The 15,732-nt window shown below is 47.5% G+C and overlaps 1 pseudogene; it reads right to left on the bottom strand.

Annotated features, from left to right (window-relative positions):
• Window positions 1–13,436: 13,436 nt before the first annotated feature.
• On the bottom strand, window positions 13,437–13,643 carry LOC142255461 (U2 spliceosomal RNA; annotated as a pseudogene).
• Between the last annotated feature and the right edge of the window lie 2,089 nt (window positions 13,644–15,732).

A 15,732-nucleotide genomic window follows, 5' to 3' on the forward strand; every position in this document is an offset into this window, starting at 1 on the left:
CAGTGACCTAGACACACATGTGTAGTAGGGGAATATCCCTGCTGAGATGCCAGTGCTAGAGCACTCGTTTGCTGTGGAGTTGAACGCTATGTGAGCAGTTCTTACCTTCAATGAGCAGAAGTCTCTTTTTTCAGATTTCAATATCTCTGTGGGTATCTGGCAGAAATATGGAATACTCTTTACTGCTAAGACCCTGTACACCACTCCCACTAAAGGGGGCTTTACACGCTGCGACATCGCTAATGCGGAGTCGTTGGGGTCACGGAATTTGTGACGCACATCCGGCCGCATTAGCGATGTTGCTGCGTGTGATACCGATGAGCGATTTTGCATCGTTGCAAAAACGTGCAAAATCGCTCATCGGTGACATGGGTCTCCATTCTCGATTATCGTTACTGCAGCAGTAACGATGTAGTTCGTCGCTCCTGCGGTAGCACACATCGCTCCGTGTGACACCGCAGAAACGAGGAACCTCTCCTTACCTGCCTCCCAGCCGCTATGAGGAAGGAAGGAGGTGGGCGGGATGTTCCGGCCACTCATCTCCGCCCCTCCGCTGCTATTGGGCGGTCGCTCAGTGACGTCGCTGTGACGCCGCACGGACCGCCCCCTTAGAAAGGAGGCGGTTCTCCGGACACAGCGACGTCGCCGGGCAGGTAAGTATGTGTGACGGGTCTGGTCGGTGTTGTGCGGCATGGGCAGCGATTTGCCCGTGTCGCGCAACAGATGGGGGCGGGTACCCACACTAGCGATATCGGGACCGATATCGCAGTGTGTAAAGTAGCCTTTAGTCACATGACCAAGACTGTATCTGTGTCCCTACAACACACTTGAGACAAATGTGTGTGTGAGCCTGCATTGTGGGGTATATATAATATATTATAGAGCTGGGAAGGATCATTCTAAGCAGTGAGCTGTTCCAGTATTTGTAGGAAAATACCCAGTAGAAGCATCAAACACAGCACCAATACCTCCCATCAGTATTCCACCACAGTGCCATGTAACCCATGCCCTACACTCCCATCTACACCAATACTATACAGGCACAAACTAGTATATCTGACTAAAAGCCCCCAAAATATGAAGAACGGCCTATAGTTGAGTGTGGATATAAAATCTATGTGAGCAGAGCTAGAATAGAAATCACTGATCGCATTGAAGTCATTCTGACCATAAATCACCATGATATCAAGGTGAGGAGTTGTGTGTTACTGCTGGGAGGAAAGGGTTAACAGTGGAATATTAAGGTGCATTTCTGTGTGCAGTGTTACTAGTCAATGTAACAATTCAGTATGAGCTGCTCTTGGTGCCGGGGGAGGGAGATGCTCTCCTGAGCAAGATAGATGGGGAATGAACATGATATCTATATAGTGTAAGGCAGGGGGTCTCAAACCAGGTGATCATGTCTGATCAACTGGTTACATTATGTCTGATTACCTTGTCTAACAGTTTTTTCTCCCCTTTCTTTACCTTCCAGGTTCCCATAGTCACGTGAAATATCCCTGTTGCACTTGATTACGGCTCACTATTCACTATAGGATGTCTTATATCTAACATCACACTCTCACCCATCAGCACTCTATAGGTTTGTATAAGGTATGCGCTTACACATCCGGTCCTCCATAGGTATTTCCACTTATGTAACACTATCCCTATGATCACTCATAACTCATACCCTTGTAGTCAATTACAGCCTCCTCTCTCCCCCCCTCCCCTTCTCCCTTTCCATCTATAATTTTGCCAGTACAATATTAGTTTACATTAGGCACACACTCACATATTCCTTTCCTTAGTGATTTATTGTAATTCACATTCACATACAATTCTCTATGCCTGCCCCATTACTACATTCATACCTACTTGACCCTATCCTGATACCCCTTGTCTCACCTTGTTGGTCCCTACACCTGTTATCATGTCCTTTCCTGTGTCTGTCTTGTCACACAACACATTTTAGCATATAACTTGTGCTCCTTATTACCTGTCCTGCCTATTAGAATTATGTCCATTATGTCCATGCATGGCCCAATGAATCAAGTCTGTACTTCATATTCATGGTTTAAGCCTTTGGGTTCCAATGTGCCCAGAGTATATATCCAGAAAGATTCCCTTTCTTTGAGCTTCCTAATTCTATTGCCTCCTCTGCGTATGGCTTGGACATGTTCGATGACTTGGAATGTTAATTGGATCACTGTGTGATTATGCGTCACAAAATGGTGTGGGACTGGTAATAGAATCTGCTTACAATGTATTGTTGACTTGTGTTTAGCTCAAAGAAAGAGAATCTTTCTGGATATGTACTCTGGGCACATTAGAACCCAAGGGCTTAAACCGTGAATATGAAGTAAAGACTTGATTCATTGGGCCGTGCACCATGTCACCAAGAGTCCAATTGCATTGTCCAATGGCTCACAATGGTTATGCGTTTTCATTGGATGGATAATCGAAGCCATGTTTTTTTCCTTTCTGTTGGGTTTGTTGTGTGAGTAGCCTATAGGATTAAGTTGGTTACCGCAGGCAGTGGATTTAACTTCCTGTCTTTGGTCCAGTGGTAGATGGATTGTCTGGTCTATGAGCTGTTATTGGTTTGAATGCAGGTGAATGCCCATGGGCTGCTTATGACTGTGTAAAATAGTATTGATTCATGATGGATTTCAGACTACATGTAGATATCTTCAGTCTTTCTATCCACATCATTTAAATGAACATTATCCATGCAGCTTGAAATCCATCCAATAAGAGAAGCAACCTTGTACAACCAATCTGATAAGGGCACAGTATATCCTAAGGGAAGGTTATGGCGGATGCAGGAAGATGCGCACTACACCCTACCATGCTCAAACCAATGGTTATCAACCTGCTCAGGACTTTACCCCATATTCCAGATGTGGCCTTACAAGTGATTTATAGAGGGTTAACAATACGTTGGGATCACCGGATCTAATCTCCCTTTTTATACACCCTAAAATCTTGTTTGCTTTAGAATAAACAATAACATCATAAAGGTATAAGATGACGCCATTATTAGCGTCACCATACCGCTACTCTGCCTTCTAAAACGGTCTCTGCTCAAAACCAAACATGATGCATTGCAGGCGGAGCGCGATGAGTTGCAGCAAGAAACAGTAGTGGGTGTGGGTGATAACACACAGCCCAGCCTCGTCTCATCACAACGTGCAGTGGAGGACTATGACGAGGAGGAGGATGAAGACATGGAGCAAATCTCCGGCCAAATTGAGGATATGACATGCACACCAGTCATATCCTCGGTTCAGCGTGGCTGGCCAGAGGACAGGGTAGATGAGGAGGAGGAGGAGGAGGAGGAGGAGGACAGCATGTTCAGTCAACGTGTTGGTCAGGCTACTGAAGTCCTGGCTGTTAAGAGTCTGGCGCACATGGCTGACTTTATGGTAAGCTGCCTGTCTCGTGACCCTCGCGTTAAGAACATCTTGGCCGACAATCATTACTGGTTGGTAACACTGTTAGACCCACGCTACAAGGAGAACTTTATGTCTCTTATTCCCGAGGCGGAGAGGTCAACCAAAATGCAGCAGTTCCGGAAGGCCATAGTCACGGAAGTAGGCAAAGCATTCCCCTCACAAAACGCTAGCGGCATAGGTCAGGAATCAGTGGACAACCAAGGCGTACAGCCGAGAGAGGCACAAGTCCAATCCGCCAGAGGTAGGGGAACAGTCTTTAAGATGTGGGACAGTTTTCTCAGCCCCTCACGTACCACAGCCCCTGAGGTGCGGTGTAGTGCCACAAGAAATCCTAAGTTTGCCCAGATGCTCAAGGAGTACCTTGCAGATCGAACAACTGTACTCCGACATTCCTCTGTGCCTTACAATTATTGGGTATCCAAGGTGGACACGTGGCATGAATTGGCTCTCTACGCCTTGGAAGTCCTGGCCTGCCCTGCCGCTAGCGTTTTGTCAGAGCATGTTTTTAGTGCCGCAGGTGGAATCATTACAGATAAACGCACCCGCCTGTCAACTGAAAATGCTGACAGGCTGACTCTGATCAAGATGAACAAGGGTTGGATTGGGCCAGACTTCACCACACCACCAGCAAATGAGAGCGGAATTTAAAGTTTGTAACGGGAATTTGCCATGTACCTCCAGTCACCCATGGGTACACACTTCTGGACTTTGGATAATCGCTGGACTGCTCCTCCTTCTCCTCATGCGCCACCATGATGACCGTTACAAGAGTTAGGCCTTTGTTTCAGGTATACCCCCAGTGGTAAATTTTTTCGCCCATTCTTTGCAGAATGGACATTACAACGACAGGAGACCCGCTCCTTTGCAATGGGAACAATGTTTTGAGGCCCTCATGCACGTCTCTATGCAGGGACAACGTGGAGCCTCCCAATTTTTGGCTGCCCTGCCAAAGGGCTATACTATAATACACCCACTTCCTGACAATGGACACTTAATGTTTTGAGGCCCTCATGCACGTCTCTATCCAGGGACAACGTGGAGCCTCCCAATTTTTGGCTGCCCTGCCAAAGGGCTATACTACAAAAGACCCACTTCCTGACAATGGACACTTAATGTTTTGAGGCCCTCATGCACGTCTCTATCCAGGGACAACGTGGAGCCTCCCAATTTTTGGCTGCCCTGCCTAAGGGCTATACTATAATACACCCACTTCCTGACAATGGACACTTAATGTTTTGAGGCCCTCATGCACGTCTCTATCCAGGGACAACGTGGAGCCTCCCAATTTTTGGCTGCCCTGCCAAAGGGCTATACTACAAAAGACCCACTTCCTGACAATGGACACTTAATGTTTTGAGGCCCTCATGCACGTCTCTATCCAGGGACAACGTGGAGCCTCCCAATTTTTGGCTGCCCTGCCTAAGGGCTATACTATAATACACCCACTTCCTGACAATGGACACTTAATGTTTTGAGGCCCTCATGCACGTCTCTATCCAGGGACAATGTGGAGCCTCCCAATTTTTGGCTGCCCTGCCAAAGGGCTATACTATAATACACCCACTTCCTGACAATGGACACTTAATGTTTTGAGGCCCTCATGCACGTCTCTATCCAGGGACAACGTGGAGCCTCCCAATTTTTGGCTGCCCTGCCAAAGGGCTATACTACAAAAGACCCACTTCCTTCCAATGGGCACTTCAGGTTTACAGGCCCTCATGCACGTCTCTATCCAGGGACAACGTGGAGCCTCCCAATTTTTGGCTGCCCTGCCTAAGGGCTATACTATAATACACCCACTTCCTGACAATGGACACTTAATGTTTTGAGGCCCTCATGCATGTCTCTATCCAGGGACAACGTGGAGCCTCCCAATTTTTGGCTGCCCTGCCAAAGGGCTATACTACAAAAGACCCACTTCCTTCCAATGGGCACTTCAGGTTTACAGGCCCTCATGCACGTCTCTATCCAGGGACAACGTGGAGCCTCCCAATTTTTGGCTGCCCTGCCAAAGGGCTATACTACAAAAGACCCACTTCCTTCCAATGGGCACTTCAGGTTTACAGGCCCTCATGCACGTCTCTATCCAGGGACAACGTGGAGCCTCCCAATTTTTGGCTGCCCTGCCTAAGGGCTATACTATAATACACCCACTTCCTGACACTGGACACTTAATGTTTTGAGGCCCTCATGCACGTCTCTATCCAGGGACAACGTGGAGCCTCCCAATTTTTGGCTGCCCTGCCTAAGGGCTATACTACAATAGACCCACTTCCTTACAATGGGCACTTCAGGTTTACAGGCCATCATGCACGTCTGTATGCAGGGGCATTGGTGAACCTCACAATTTTGGACTGCCCTGGCAAAGGAAAATACTACAAAGACTCAGTTCCTCAAAATGGGCACATTAGACTCAGAGGCCTTTATGCACGTCTCTTCTCAGGGACATCGGAGTGCCACACAATGTTTTACGTAAAATCTTTCATGTATTGATCTCAAAAAGTAACATACATTAGCTCTATCTCACTATTGGGTATGTGCCCTTAACATTTCCGCTATGAAAAATCATTTTGGTGTCATTTTGGAAGGTTTTCTGGTGAGTCCGTAAAAATGGCGTAAAACGTGGACAAAATTATTCACAGCTGTGACTTTTGAGTGATAAATGCTTCAAGGGGTCTTCCCCATGCTGTTGCCATGTCATTTGAGCACTCTTCGGAGACTTTTGTGCCATTTTTAGGGTTTCTACATGCTGCCGGTGGTCATTTCACAAAAATACTCGGGTCTCCCATAGGATAACATTGGGCTCGGTGCTCGGGCCGAGTACACGAGTATCTTGGGAGGCTCGGCCCGAGCTTCGAGCACCCGAGCTTTTTAGTACTCGCTCATCACTACTAATAAACCTAAAAAATAAAAATAAATTGAATAAAAATCATGAATGTTGTGTTATAACAGGAAATTCGGTGTAAGAATGAATATCCGGGATGAGAGTTCAGCGAATGAGTTATAGAAATTGTTACAAAAAGGAGTGTGTACGGTTTATGCGTAAATTTTCAGAATGCGTACATGAAAATTATATGTATGTGAGAATGTCCCCCATGCTTTGTAAAAAGTTATTTATGAAAATGTAAATAAAATATATAAAAATGCCTAATTATTTATAATTTATGAGAAAGATATATATGTATGGAAGAATGTTATAAGGTGTCCAAGAACCATAAAGAAAAAGGGTGCATATATAATGTTAGAGGTCTAGAGTTCCACCAGGCTATATCACCCCTAAAGAAATAGAAAGAAGACCTTACTACCTGTGTACCCCAAAAAAAGCTATATTTCTTAGCCAGGATTATGGTGGAGATATGCACAAGTGAAATAAGAATATAAAGTAATACAATAAGATTATAAAACCAATATGTGTGCATTCATGCACCACCCGGTACGCTACCCTTGCCAAATTGTTCACTCTAGATCCCCACACGATCCATGAAGCCGTTCCCCCGGTCACACCGCCTGCTGCCGGTTCCCACTCATCCCTGGGGGAGTTAGGCGAGTGGTATCGAGAGCTACATGTCGGCACTGATGATACCCCCATACACCACAAGGAAGGGGTATACCGGGTGGTACAGGAGTATGAGCGGGTTTTTAGCAAGCACCCTCTAGATTTTGGGCAGATTAAAGGGGTTCAACACCACATCCCTACCGGTACACACTCCCCTATTAAAGAGAGATACAGGCCTATTCCCCCTGCGCACTACCAATGCGCCAAAGACATGTTGAGGAACATGAAGGAGGCAGAGGTTATTAGGGACAGCTGTAGTCCCTGGGCCGCTCCGTTGGTGCTGGTTAAGAAGAAGGATGGCACCATGCGGATGTGTGTGGATTACCGGAAGATTAACCAGATAACGCATAAGGATGCTTACCCTCTGCCCCGCATCAAAGAGTCCCTGGCCTCGCTGAGAACCGCTAACTACTTCTCCACCCTTGACCTCACCAGCGGGTACTGGCAGGTGGCCGTGGCACCGGAAGACCGAGAGAAGACTGCCTATGGGACCGTTTTGCTGTACTTGGATGATGTGATTGTGTACTCACAGACGTATGAAGCCCACCTGGAGCACCTAGCCGAGGTGTTCGCGTCCCTTGCCAAGTATGGGATGAAGTTGAAGCCCTCAAAGTGTCATCTGCTGAAACCCAGAGTGCAGTACCTAGGACATGTGGTTGGTGCGGAAGGTGTCGCCCCCAACCCCGAGAAGATCACCGCCATCCAAGACTGGCCGAGACCGACCACAGTGAGGGAAGTGAGGCAGTTTCTGGGCCTGGTGGGATATTACCGTCGCTTCATTAAGGGGTACACAAAGATGGCTGCCCCCATGCAAGACCTCCTCGTAGGACAGACCAAGGGTGGTAGATCCCTAGTAGCCCCATTGGTGTGGGAAGAAAAGCATGAGGAATCCTTCCGCCAGCTGAGAACAGCCCTGACCGGAGAGGAAATCCTAGCGTACCCTGACTACAGCCGCCCATTCATCCTCTACACCGACGCCAGCAATGTGGGCTTGGGGGCTGTTCTATCCCAGGTCCAAGACAGAAGGGAAAAGGTAATAGCTTATGCTAGCCGAAAACTCCGACCGACTGAGAGGAACCCTGAGAACTACATCTCCTTCAAGCTTGAGCTCTTGGCACTGGTGTGGGCTATCACCGAGCGTTTCCGCCATTACCTGGCAGCAGCCAAGTTCACCGCGTACACAGACAATAACCTGCTGACCCATCTAGATACGGCCAAGCTGGGCGCGTTGGAGCAGCGGTGGGTGACCAGGTTAGCCAACTACGATTTCACCATCAAGTACCGGGCCGGCCGTACCAACGTCAATGCCAATGCACTCTCCCGGATGCCCCACCTGTCGGAAGAGGGGCCAGAGGATGATGACCTCGAAGAGATCGAGTTGCCTGCATTTCACCGGCCATTCACTGAGAAGGTGCACGTCTACCAACAACGGGTGAACCTGGATCCGCTGCCCCGACAGGACTGGCAGGAAGCTCAGGACCAGGCACCTGCTGTCCGCCTGGTCAAGACTCTAGTGGAACAGGGTTCTGCTGGGATAGACCCTGCTGCCCCTGCCGAAGCCCAACGTCTGTGGCAAGAACGGACCCGGCTATACCTACACCAGGGGAAGTTGTATCGCGAGCTGATTAATCCAAAGACTCACGAGAAGATCCGCCAGCTGGTGATTCCCCAGGCTAAAGTGCCCACCGTCCTGCAAGCATACCATGATGGTGCAGTGCACTTCGGGTGGAAGAAGCTAGAGATGTTGTTAAGAGAGCGGTTCTATTGGAGTGGAATGCGGGAATCTGTGGAGGCCTGGTGCCGAGAATGTGGCCCTTGCGCATTGAGAAGGAAGGACGAGGCCAGCCAGAAGGCACCCCTACACCCGATCATTACACACCAACCGCTGGAGCTGGTTGCCCTTGACCATGTAAAGCTCACCCCCAGCCGAAGTGGGTACACCTACGCTCTGACCATCGTAGACCACTACTCGAGGTTCCTGGTGGTTGTCCCAGTTAAGGACTTAACCGGCCGCACCGCTGCTAAGGCTTTCCAGGCTTATTTCTGTTGACCGCATTGGTACCCGGAGAGGGTGCTTACCGACCAGGGTCCGGCCTTTGAAGCAGAGGTATTCCAGGAATTCTGCCAGTTGTACGGCTGCAAGAAAATCCGGACCACGCCTTACCACGCCCAAACCAATGGCATTTGTGAAAAGATGAACCACTTGGTCCTGGGCCTCCTCAAGACGTTACCACTGGAAGAGCGGAACCTGTGGCTGGAGAAGCTACCTGACCTGGTCGATATGTACAACAACATCCCTTCCAGCTCTACGAAATGCACTCCAGCATACCTGATGAGAGCTCGTCCCGGCCGGCTACCAGTGGATCTGGAAATGGGCTTGGAAGCTTCAGAAGCACTCCTGTCGACAGCTGAATGGGACACTCGGCGGAGGACACAGTACCGACAGGTCCAGGAGTATGTTGAAAAGAACTTGTGCCGGAGTCGGGGACAACAGGAGCAGTGCTTCAACAAGAAGGCGCCTGCCGGTTCCTTCCAACCTGGGGATGTAGTGCTGAAGCGGAAAAGAAGGGCCCACAAGCTGGATGATCAATGGGAAAAAACCCCGTATGTAGTCCAGCCCACAGGATGGGAGAATGGGAAGGCCTACCAGATCAGCCGTGACCAGGGGGGGACTTTGGCCACGGTTTCCCGAGACCACCTGAAGAAGTGCCCACCAGCATTGAGAGTAGCGGATGAGGCTCCAGTTCCCAGTCCAGTGGAGAAGGAAAAAGAGGTAATCCACACCATGATGGGTGATTTTCCAGCAGACTGGCCTACACAGAACGGTGCGGTGATCCTTCCAGTGATACTGTTCCCACAACCCGTGGATGAAGAAATGATGGAAACGGTTAACCGCGAGCCAGTGCCCAGGGATGTACCTGTACCCAGCTCCCCTACGCCTCCGCCTGCCCCACATGATAGCAGGGAGGAGGAACTGACTGTTCCCTCTGCCCCACTGCCTGTCACCACTGACACCGGACCCCGAAGGTCCACTCGCTCCAACCTAGGTAGACCCCCACTTAGGTACAGGGAAACTACGCTTTAAAAGGGGGGGGCTTTATGTGTTGAGTGTACCAGTTTGAAAGTTTTAAATGATAAGTAAAGATGATCAACCTCTATAAATCACTTGTAAGGCTACATCTGGAATATGGGAACCAGTTTTGGGCTCCACATTTTAAAAAGGACATTCAGAAGTTAGAGTCAGTTCAAAGGTGGGCAACTAGACTACTACAAGGAATGGAAGGCCTCCCATATGATGACAAGTTGAAAAAGTTATTAAGTGATTATTGGCTGCAATGGGGCTTTCTGGCTGGTGCCAGCCTCTCTTCTTAGCACACAGGAACCACAATCCCTACACCATGCTTCAATGGATTCTCTCATCCCAGCCCAGTAAAACTACATATTTTACACAGTCATAAGCAGCCCATGGGCATTCACCTGCATTCAAACCAATAACAGCTCATAGACCAGACAATCCATCTACCACTGGACCAAAGACAGGAAGTTAAATCCACTGCCTGCGGTAACCAACTTAATCCTATAGGCTACTCACACAACAAACCCAACAGAAAGGAAAAAAACATGGCTTCGATTATCCATCCAATGAAAACGCATAACCATTGTGAGCCATTGGACAATGCAATTGGACACATGGTGACATGGTGCACGGCCCAATGAATCAAGTCTTTACTTCATATTCACGGTTTAAGCCCTTGGGTTCTAATGTGCCCAGAGTACATATCCAGAAAGATTCTCTTTCTTTGAGCTAAACACAAGTCAACAATACATTGTAAGCAGATTCTATTACCAGTCCCACACCATTTTGTGACGCATAATCACACAGTGATCCAATTAAGATTCCAAGTCATCGAACATGTCCAAGCCATACGTAGAGGAGGCAATAGAATTAGGAAGCTCAAAGAAAGGGAATCTTTCTGGATATATACTCTGGGCACATTGGAACCCAAAGGCTTAAACCATGAATATGAAGTACAGACTTGATTCATTGGGCCATGCATGGACATAATGGACATAATTCTAATAGGCAGGACAGGTAATAAGGAGCACAAGGGATATGCTAAAATGTGTTGTGTGACAAGACAGACACAGGAAAGGAGATGATAACAGGTGTAGGGACCAACAAGGTGAGACAAGGGGTATCAGGATAGGGTCAAGTAGGTATGAATGTAGTAATGGGGCAGGCATAGAGAATTGTATGCGAATGTGAATTACAATAAGTCACTAAGGAAAGGAATATGTGAGTGTGTGCCTAATGTAAACTAATATTGTACTGGCAAAATTATAGATGGAAAGGGAGAAGGGGAGAGGGGAGAGAGGAGGCTGTAATTGACTACAAGGGTATGAGTTATGAGTGATCATAGGGATAGTGCTACATAAGTGGAAATACCTATGGAGGACCGGATGTGTAAGCGCATACCTTATACAAACCTATAGAGTGCTGATGGGTGAGAGTGTGATGTTAGATATAAGACATCCTATAGTGAATAGTGAGCCGTAATCAAGTGCAACAGGGATATTTCACGTGACTATGGGAACCTGGAAGGTAAAGAAAGGGGAGAAAAAACTGTTAGACAAGGTAATCAGACAAACATGACAAATAAAAAACAAGGAAGAATGGAACTCCATACATACTGGAGCCATATATAGTGTGAACACGAAAAAGAACCGGGCGTTAGAAAAAATGTGCACGGCCCAATGAATCAAGTCGGTTCTTCATATTCATGGTTTAAGCCCTTGGGTTCCAACGTGCCCAGAGTATATATCCAGAAAGATTCCCTTTCTTTGAGCTTCCTAATTCTATCGCCTCCTCTGCGTATGGCTGGGACATGTTCGATGACTTGGAATCTTAATTGGGCCACTGTGCGATTATGCGTCACAAAATGGTGTGGGACTGGTAATAGAATCTGCTTACAACGTATTGTTGACTTGTGCTTAGCACAAAGAAAGGGAATCTTTCTGGATATGTACTCTGGACACATTAGAACCCAAGGGCTTAAACCGTGAATATGAAGTACAGACTTGATTCATTGGGCCGTGCACCATGTCACCATGTGTGCAATTGCATTGTCCAATGGCTCACAATGGTTATGCGTTTTCATTGGATGGATAATCGAAGCCATGTTTTTTTCCTTTCTCTTGGGTTTGTTGTGTGAGTAGACTATAGGATTAAGTTAGTTACCGCAGGCAGTGGATTTAGCTTCCTGTCTTTGGTCCAGTGGTAGATTGATTGTTTGGTCTATGAGCTGTTATGGGTTTTAATCCAGGTGAATGCCCATGGGCTGCTTATAACTGTGTGAAATATGTAGTTTTACTGGGCTGGGATGAGAGAATCCATCGAAGCATGGTGTAGGGATTGTGGTTCCTGTGTGCTAAGAAGAAAGGCTGGCACCAGCCAGAAAGCCCCATTACAGCCAATAATCAACCGCTAGCCGCTGGAACTCGTTGCTCTAGATCATGTCAAACTCACACCAAGCAGGAATAGATACATTAGCCCACCATCCCACCCAAAGAGCAACTTCTGCTGCGCAGCTGGCTTTCTAGGCAGCAGCGCTATCGTGATGTCAGCGGGGGACATTGTGACAAGCCAGTGTTCCGTCACTTCATGTTGTGCACTGTTCAAACGGAAAATACATCAACAGGCAGACTACAGAAAAGCTTACTAACAAAGGTTAGAGAGGGGCTTTCTCAGAGGGCTTTTTACAGTTTGTCTATTCCCAATTAGCCGTTTAAGTATGCTTAATGAAAGTACTAATTCTTTCATAGGCCGCCCATTCTTAGTATTTGACGTTCCTTATATTGCGGTATCAGGCTTCGCAGCAGGTTGCAAAACATTCATCACCCATGACTGTCCCCAATTGGGCTCAGAAGCTAAATGTCTATCATGACCTCTCTTTTTGAAAGTCCAAGAGCAAGCAAACTCTTCCTCCAGGAGAGGGAGCCAACAGATCACTAAAGACATCATCATTGCTCAAAGAAAACACCGAAAAACAATGGAAGCTTTAATTGGAGTGGAATCTGATAGACAGCACCTGATGCCAAGTCTGCATCTTCTAACACCTGCAGTCACTGCAGCAGCTGAATCCAATGTGTCCAAAAGGGATCTATTCTATTCAATTGCAAATGATCTAGATAAGACTGAGAATAAGATACTGCACGGGACATAGCAGAGTTGGTCAAGTTGAGTGGAGATGAGTTTGCTATTTGGCACAGCTTTTGCATCAATAAAGCAAGTAAAAGGTGTGAAAGATAAAAAAAAGGGTGAAAGTGTGAAAAGTGAATTGGCCAAATTGAGGTGCATATAAAGTTTTTGCTTTCTTTCAATTCACTAATGGGGCTCATTTGAATCAGGTGAATTGAGTTCTGCTTTTGGAAACTGGGTTAAGAAGGGGTGCACCGGTCCTGGAGGTACTGCAATACCAGGTCAATGCGTGGAGTGGACAGAGCAAGATTTTTTCCATCTCCTTGTTCTAAAAATCCATTTAATATATGGTCCCCAGAGAGGGGACGTATCAGATATTAAACTGATAAGAACAGATTTAATTTTTTTTTTTTTCTGTTTATCAGTAGGACTTCAAAATAACAAAGGTGATCGCCTCCCGTTGCCTGGGAACCGTCCAGGCACAAGAGGGCTATGTGTCACCAGAAGGCGCACACACTTCCTCAAGGCCGGCAGACGTGCAATCCCAGGCACCTTCCAGTACCGACCAAGGTAGCGTCCTCCGAAACTACACTTGATCTTAGCCAAAAGGCCGAGAAGCTATAACCCGAATTGGTTACGGCCTTGAGTGGCACCCTGGCCTATACCGGACACATCTTAGGGAGAGGGAGACAAACCCACGCCTACAGAAGACATTTTGTCACCCAAGCCAACCCTTGAAAAGGCTGTTTTGCAGAGCAAAAACAAGAAGAATGATGCTTTTTGCAGCCGCCGCCCACTGCAATTAATCTGAATAACTCCTCCTCCTCCAAGCACCTCCCCTCCCCCTTGCAGTCTTTCCAATTCATGATACAAAAAGACGGACGGACAGGACAGGACAGGACAGGCTGCCTGACTTTCCGTCACTGCCACCCTTTGCCATCCTTGCCCGTAGAAAGCCCTTTCATCATCCCCAAACCCTAATCTTTTCCCTTCCCTTCCCAGCTGCGTCTCACTCCCTTTCATTAGGAAGTGAGCGCAGCCTTTTCTCCGTTCTGCACATGCGCGACGTTAAACACAAATGCGCAGGCGTGCGTTCCATTAGCCTCACTGCATTCCACTCCCATACAGGAAGTGGGCGCAGCTATTACTACGGTCGCACATAAAAGAACCCACGGCCACCACTGCACACAGCTGACTCCACCACAGGACACCCACTTCTACACCAACGCAGGTAAGACAGGATCGGCACCTCTATGCTCCCGTTACAATCAGGCTCAGTCACCATGTGATAACGCTCTCAACTCTTTAGTTGCAGGCTCCCCTTGCTTCACCTCCACTGGCTGTGCTGCCATTTCCTCTCCCACCTGGAAGGTATACTTTATTCCACTATTTTCCTGTTTCTCTCTTCCCCCTTTTCCCATAACCTACTTTTATCTGCATTTGTGGGGTATCTATATGCTATTTACATCATAGTTTTATTCATTAATATGGAAGGGAAGAGTGCCCATGAGAGTGTTGAACTGCGGAGAGCAAGAGATTAAGCTGCTCCGATTTGCCACCATTGATAAGCTGTTCTCAGTAGATACACATGCTATCCAAACAGCAGCATCCACCATTGCTTCAGCCCACCCATTCAGTGACAGCTCACCAAGTCAGCCAGAGGAGTGGTGTAAGGAATTACACGTAGGCACTGACTCCACACCTTCACATCACAAGAAGGGGGTCTACAGGCTAGTGCAAGAATACGAGGAAGTCTTCAGCAAACATCCGCTAGACTTTTGAAGAATAAAAGGGGTCAAACACTACATCCCCACAAGTGCACACCCACCCATCAAAGAGAGATATAAGCCAAAACTACCTGCACATTACCAGTGTACCAAGGACATGTTGAGCAACATGAAGGAGGCTGGGGTTATCCGTGACAGTTGTAGCCTCTGGGCAGCTCCGTTGGTCCTGTTAAAGAAGAAGGACAGCACCACTCCCCTGTATTGAGGAATAGCTAGCTGCATTGAGAACTGCAAATTATTTTTCTACCCTTGATCTCACTAGTCGCTATTGGCAAGTGTCCGTTGCTGAGGCAGACCGGGAGAAGACCGCCTTTGCCACCCCGATGGGTCTCTGCGAGTTCAAAAGCATGCCCTTCGAGCTGTGCAATTTGCCAGGAACCTTCCAGAGGCTGATGGAATGCTGCTTGGGACACCGAAACTTTGAAACGGTACTGCTATACCTTTATGATGTTATTGTTTATTCTAAAGCAAACAAGATTTTAGGGTGTATAAAAAGGGAGATTAGATCCGGTGATCCCAACGTATTGTTAACCCTCTATAAATCACTTGTAAGGCCACATCTGGAATATGGGGTAAAGTCCTGAGCAGGTTGATAACCATTGGTTTGAGCATGGTAGGGTGTAGTGCGCATCTTCCTGCATCGGTAAAAGCTGCAGAAGTCCTTGAAGATTTCCGCTTCAAAGGCAGTGCCTTGATCTGTGAGGACTCTCTCTGAGTAGCCATGAGGTCTGCATAAGTGTGCTTGGAAGACCT

The sequence above is a fragment of the Anomaloglossus baeobatrachus genome, chromosome 10 (genome assembly GCF_048569485.1).
Source record: "Anomaloglossus baeobatrachus isolate aAnoBae1 chromosome 10, aAnoBae1.hap1, whole genome shotgun sequence".
In the NCBI taxonomy this organism is placed as follows: Eukaryota; Metazoa; Chordata; class Amphibia; order Anura; family Aromobatidae; genus Anomaloglossus; species Anomaloglossus baeobatrachus.